General features: G+C 46.4%; 1 pseudogene; it reads right to left on the bottom strand.

Moving 5' to 3' along the window:
* Positions 1-3,626: 3,626 nt before the first annotated feature.
* Positions 3,627-5,355, bottom strand: LOC123038964 (uncharacterized; annotated as a pseudogene).
* Between the last annotated feature and the right edge of the window lie 382 nt (positions 5,356-5,737).

Genomic DNA, 5,737 nt, shown 5'->3' with positions numbered 1-5,737 from the left:
ACGAAGGGTCCACGAAGAAGCAACCTTGTCTATCCCACCATGGCCGTCGCCCACGAAGGACTTGCCTCAGTAGCGGTAGATCTTCATGAAGTAGGCGATCTCCTTGCCCTTACAAACTCCTTGGTTCAACTCCACAATCTTGTCGGAGGCTCCCAAGTGACACCTAGCCAATCTAGGAGACACCACTCTCCAAGAAGTAACAAATGGTGCGTTGATGATGAACTCCTTGCTCTTGTGCTTCAAATGATAGTCTCCCCAACACTCAACTCTCTCTCATAGGATTTGGATCTGGTGGAAAGATGATTTGAGTGGAAAGCAACTTCGGGAAGGCTAGAGATCAATATTCATATGGTAGGAATGGAATATCTTGGCCTCAACACATGAGTAGGTAGTTCTCTCTCAGAAATAGGATGTTGGAAGTGTAGGTTCAGTCTGATGGCTCTCTCCACGAATGAAGAGGAGATGGAGGGGTATATATAGCCTCCACACAAAATCTAACCCTTACACACAACTTGCCAAACTCGGTGGGGCCGAATCGTTAAACTCGGTCAGACCGATTTAGCAAATAATGTGACTGTTAGGATTTGCGGTGGGACCGAAATGCAACTCGGTAGGACTGATATGGTTAGGGTTAGGGCATAACGTAATCTCGGTGAGACGATTACACAAACTCGGTAGGACCGATTTTGGTAATTAGCTAACCAGAGAGTTCGTCAGGCAAACTCGGTTGGACCGATTATCAAACTCGGTGGGACCGGTTTTAATAATAAGTTAACCAGAGAGTTTGCATTGTAATCTCGGTAGTACCGGTTGCTCAAACTCGGTGAGACCAATTTTGATAATGGACATACACAAAGAGATTACAATCCCATCTCGGCGAGACCGAGATCCCTATCGGTGAGACCGATTTGCCTAGGGTTTGTGGCAGTGGCTAAGACATCCAAACTCGGTGGCACCGGATAGAAAGAATCAGTGGGGCCGAGTTTGACTTTAGGTTTAGGACATATGTGTGGAAGTGGGAAAGTAGTTGAGGGTATTTGGAGCATATCACTAAGCACATGAAGCAAGAAGCTCATTAAGCAACACCTCATCCCTCCTTGATAGTATTGGCTTTTCCTATAGACTCAATGTGATCTTGGATCACTAAAATGTAAAATGAAGAGTCTTGAGCTTGAAGCTTGAGCCAATCCTTTGTCCTTAGCATCTTGAAGGAGTTCCCACATCCTTTAGTCCATGCCACTCCATTGTTTAACTTATCTGGAATGTACTAGATAAAAGTGTTAGTCCAACAAGAGATATGTTGACATTAATTACCAAAACCACCTAGGGAGCACTTGTGCTTTCAAAGACTCGGCAGTTGTTTCCCACGTGGAGGAGTACAAGGGTTTACTGGTTCGTCTTCCGTCCCCGGAGAATAACAGCAGGTGTGGGTGAGTAGAGATATGGCTAGGCAAGATATGGGAGTACGGTGGGGCGGTGAGGCCTGCGCAGCAACATAGCCGGCCCCGGGAGGAGGGAGCAGGCAGTCCCGCTAGCACTTGTTTGAGCAGCTGGAGTAGGAAGATAAGAGATTGAAGAAGCATGACAGTCGTTGGATGGACATCCAACAGTAACTGCTCTCATGTGTTGACTAAGTTGACAGGGCGTTGCGTGTGCGTCAACCTTTTTTTAGGAAAGCATACGCGTCACCTGTAGTAGGCGCACAAGTCAGCCTCGAATATGTGGAAAACAACATACAACCCATCTGCCATTATTTCTAATAATGTACAACCCATTTGCTAATTCTTAAGAATCTTTTTGGATCCCATCTTTTTTTGTTAGCATTACACCCCATATTGTGGCCACGGTTAAAAAGTGTATGAAATTTTGCATATTTCGGTGCGGTCAACTATTTTTAATCCTGAAATATCGATTCACATTCAAACTATTTTGAAAATTAATTTATATAAATATAAAATCCAAATAATTGTCCACGCATAAAAATCTATGTAATTTAAAATCTTGTAATGAAAAAAATATTGAAACTAATTTCCTGTTTCATGTGTTTTAAAATTGTACAGCCCATTTCTGGGCAAACCGAATGAAACTCTCCTCGTCTTGAAAGATTTGCAGCCCAGCAGGGCTGATAAAGCAAGTAGGCACTACTAGGAAAAAGGCTACTAGCAGCGTTGGTTTTTTGGTTAGTAGTACCACGGATCATCGCGCTACTACTATCGCGCTACAGCTAAAAGTTAGTAGTAGCGCGGGTTCCACCCACGCTACTACTATTGGAAACCAGCGCTACTACTAACGAAATAGTAGTAGCGTGTCTAGAATACCAGGCGCTACTAGCATTCTAATACTAGTAGCGTACCATTTATTCCTAGGCTACTAGTAACTAATTAGGGATTAAAAAAATAAAAACAAAAAATGATGCATAAAATGCTGCAACACAGAAAATAGTCTAGGCAAGCAACTCAAATCCAACATTCAGATAGGATTTTGGAGCGTATTGTGAAGAACGTTAATTGCAACTCAAATCATCAATAGTAACAACACTTATAGGACACCTTTCAAGGCTACATATATACTGGCACAATGTGACAGTTGTCCTCATGGCACAGAAAATGTGAAGTAATAGATCATACTATTCCAATGCAGCGATTGAAAATGTTAAGTGCAGGAACATGACAGTGGTCTTCGGTGCTTGTGATTACGATCATGGTCGTCACCGTCACTAGTTTCAAAGTTTTCAGTATCTGTAGCAATTAACCCTTTGTGCATCTCTTCACGATAACCAAATCCGCAGGAAAAAAGTCAACTTAGCATCTAGATTTTATCCATTGCCCAGAGTCCCTGAGCATGTTCAAGAAACACTAAATTAGAACATTACTACTATAAATACATGAGGCATCAGGACAGAAAAGATGTCCAGTTAAATACATGGGGCATAAAAACCTACGACGATCGACAAAAAAGATATTCGGTTAAACTTAGGTCTCGCTGGGAAGGGCCCTATTAGATATGCACTGTAAGTACATAGATATTTCAGTTACAAAAAGATATTCAATTAAAAAGTCACAAATAACTCAATGAAAATCGGACTATATATTTAAGCTACAAAATATATTTCAGCTTAGGAATGCAATGTATAAATCAGACTAGATAGATAACACTACCGAAGATAGAATCTGTCATGCATACAAAATACAGATGTGCATTCGAAAATATTTGGAGCTATGCATTATAGTTGCTATAAAAAGACACTATAAACCTATCTTCATTGTAAATTACTGTGATGTAAGATGCCGCCAAAAAATGCATCTCCATGTGGTAATTTAGATCTTTGTTGACACTATACATAGGTCAGAGAAAACACTAACATTCAAGCAAAAAACCTATAGAAATGTCCGAAGGGGAAGGAGTGGTGCATTCCTGCCAAGAGATCTAGCTGACCATGTCAATTTCAAGGTTTTCTTTTCCACATTTTGAGCCAATCATATGATTTGTATGTTGTTTGCAACATGTATATAAAGAGTCTGCTCGAGTCCTCTATCAAGCCATATGTACAAAACTAGCATCAACTATACATGCCTTTCTCTGAGATGCAATGCCGCCACGTATTTACCTTTGCAATAATCAAAGATTCAGAACTCGAGCCCATTGTTCATCTGGATGGAGAACCATGGCCGCCCAAAACCGTGCAGCGGTGCGTCCACTCTCAACACCAGCCTCGAGCTCGTCGCGCCGCCATTCAGCTTCGATCTCCCAAGCTGCACACACGAACAAAAAAGGCAAACTAATTACGATCTACTCCCTCCATTCGGAATTCCTCGTCCAAAAAGTGAATTTATCTAGATGTATCTTAGTTGTAGATACATTCATTTTTTGTGATAAGTAATTCCGAACGGAGGGAGTACAAAGGTTGAACCACGAAGTAAAACATAGTTAACGCACCGATCAGTACATCCAAAATTAAGTTGTGCAATGTACTTCAACGATGAAAAACATGGCGGATCAATGGAGTACGGGGAAGCTACTGACCAACACGGAAGCGTAAACGGAGGGGGAGGCGGTGCGGGAGTAGCCGCACGCTGGCCTCCTCGCTGACCGAATGGACCAGCTTCGTCGACACCCCGGGCCGGCTCCCGCCGAACGTGGGGCAAATGCTGTCCATCACAAAAAGATCATGGCAACCAGGTTAAATAATCAGATCCACATTCCGGCATGATCAACTGCATTTCTTTTGTGAGTGCGTAGAAGTGGAATTGTTTACTGAGAGAAATGAACTTTTTTTTTAATTTTTTTCACACAGACCTGAGTTGCATTGCCAGCTGCAGCATGAGGCCGCACCGCCTCCAGGAGAGCACCTGGGCTAGCCCCAGCGACAGGGACCTGTCCGGCCACTGGACGGTCGGGGCGACGCTGCACCCGCTCCCGTTCTACAGAGCAACGGCTCAGATCATCTCTCGATTGGGTTTCTGTTGTGAACTTGTGATATGTGCAGAAAATGCAGATGATACATTTTGAGGGATCAGGTAGGTGGGGTGCTTACCTTGTAGGAAAAGCTGAGTCGCTTCTCCCCGGGGAACTTTTCGTGGGCCTGGATGATGCTGCCACCGCCGAGAGGGAGGAAACCCCTCGCCGCGAACCCGTCGCCGGCCACGTATCTGAGCTGTCCGTTGGGGAATTGCATGTCCAGGAATGTCTGCTCAATTGTTTTCAAAAAGAAAGTTCAGGCAAAGACAATCTCGAAATTAACTGTTCATCATAACGAATTCAGGATTCAGGACAGAGAATTCAGAAGGCCGATCGAACACTCATGCAGGCAAAGGGGTTGAGGCAGATCATCGACATGAAGAAGCATCTTCGGCGAGCTGTCCAGTACGTCGGGCACACCGAGTGCACTCCATTCTGCTCACATATCAGATCTTACTCTTAGCTTCTTCTTTGTGCAGATAAGATATTAGATTCAGTGTGTTCGTCAGTTGTTTACCTTGCGCTCGAAGCCGTACCAGATGAGGTGGCGCTTGGAGAGGTGCATGGGGAAGAGCAGCGTTGTGTCGCGGAGGAAGAGCACGGGCCCGAGATGCACTAGGAACAGCGGCGCCGCGCCGCCGTCACCGCCGCCTCTGCTGCCGCTGCCGCTGCTGGAGTGCGACGCCTCGGCGCGCCACAGGTCGCTGCGGGCCGCCATGGAGCAATCCACATTGTTTGTCCTCTTGTCGAACACCACCGACAGGACCATGCTCCCTGCGACCAAGCGAACCGCCCGGAGCCGCCCACCACCGGACGATCGCCACCAACGGCTCCTTCCTGCTTGCTCTGTGCGAGGTCGTCGTCGGGCGTCGCGCCGCCTCTGCCGGGGACGGCCATCCAGTGCGGCGAGCGCGCGGTGTGGGGCACACGGCGGGGGGCATGGGGACGGACGGACGGAGGAGAGGAGGTGGAAGGGAGGCCGGCGGCGAGTGGGTTGGGAGAGGAGAGGAGGTTGGGGATCTGGATTGGGCTATGTGGTTTTTTTTTGAGACAGACGGGGGGTGGGTGGTGTGGGACGGTTGGTGGGGTGGGAGGTGGTGGTGGGGTAGGAGTGTGGATCGGGCCGCGGGTGCACACGCTTACTAGTAGCGTGGGGTCTTACCTGCGCTACTACTACTTATTTAGTAGTAGCGCCGGTTTTATACTCCTCGCTACTACTATGGCCTATCCCGGGGGCATTGTTGGAGACCATTTAGTAGCAGCGCGGGTTTATACCCCT

The sequence above is a fragment of the Triticum aestivum genome, chromosome 2B (genome assembly GCF_018294505.1).
Source record: "Triticum aestivum cultivar Chinese Spring chromosome 2B, IWGSC CS RefSeq v2.1, whole genome shotgun sequence".
Taxonomy (NCBI): Eukaryota; Viridiplantae; Streptophyta; class Magnoliopsida; order Poales; family Poaceae; genus Triticum; species Triticum aestivum.
The sequence above is the reverse complement of the archived record's forward strand: the minus strand, read 5'-3'. Positions and strand labels throughout refer to the sequence as shown.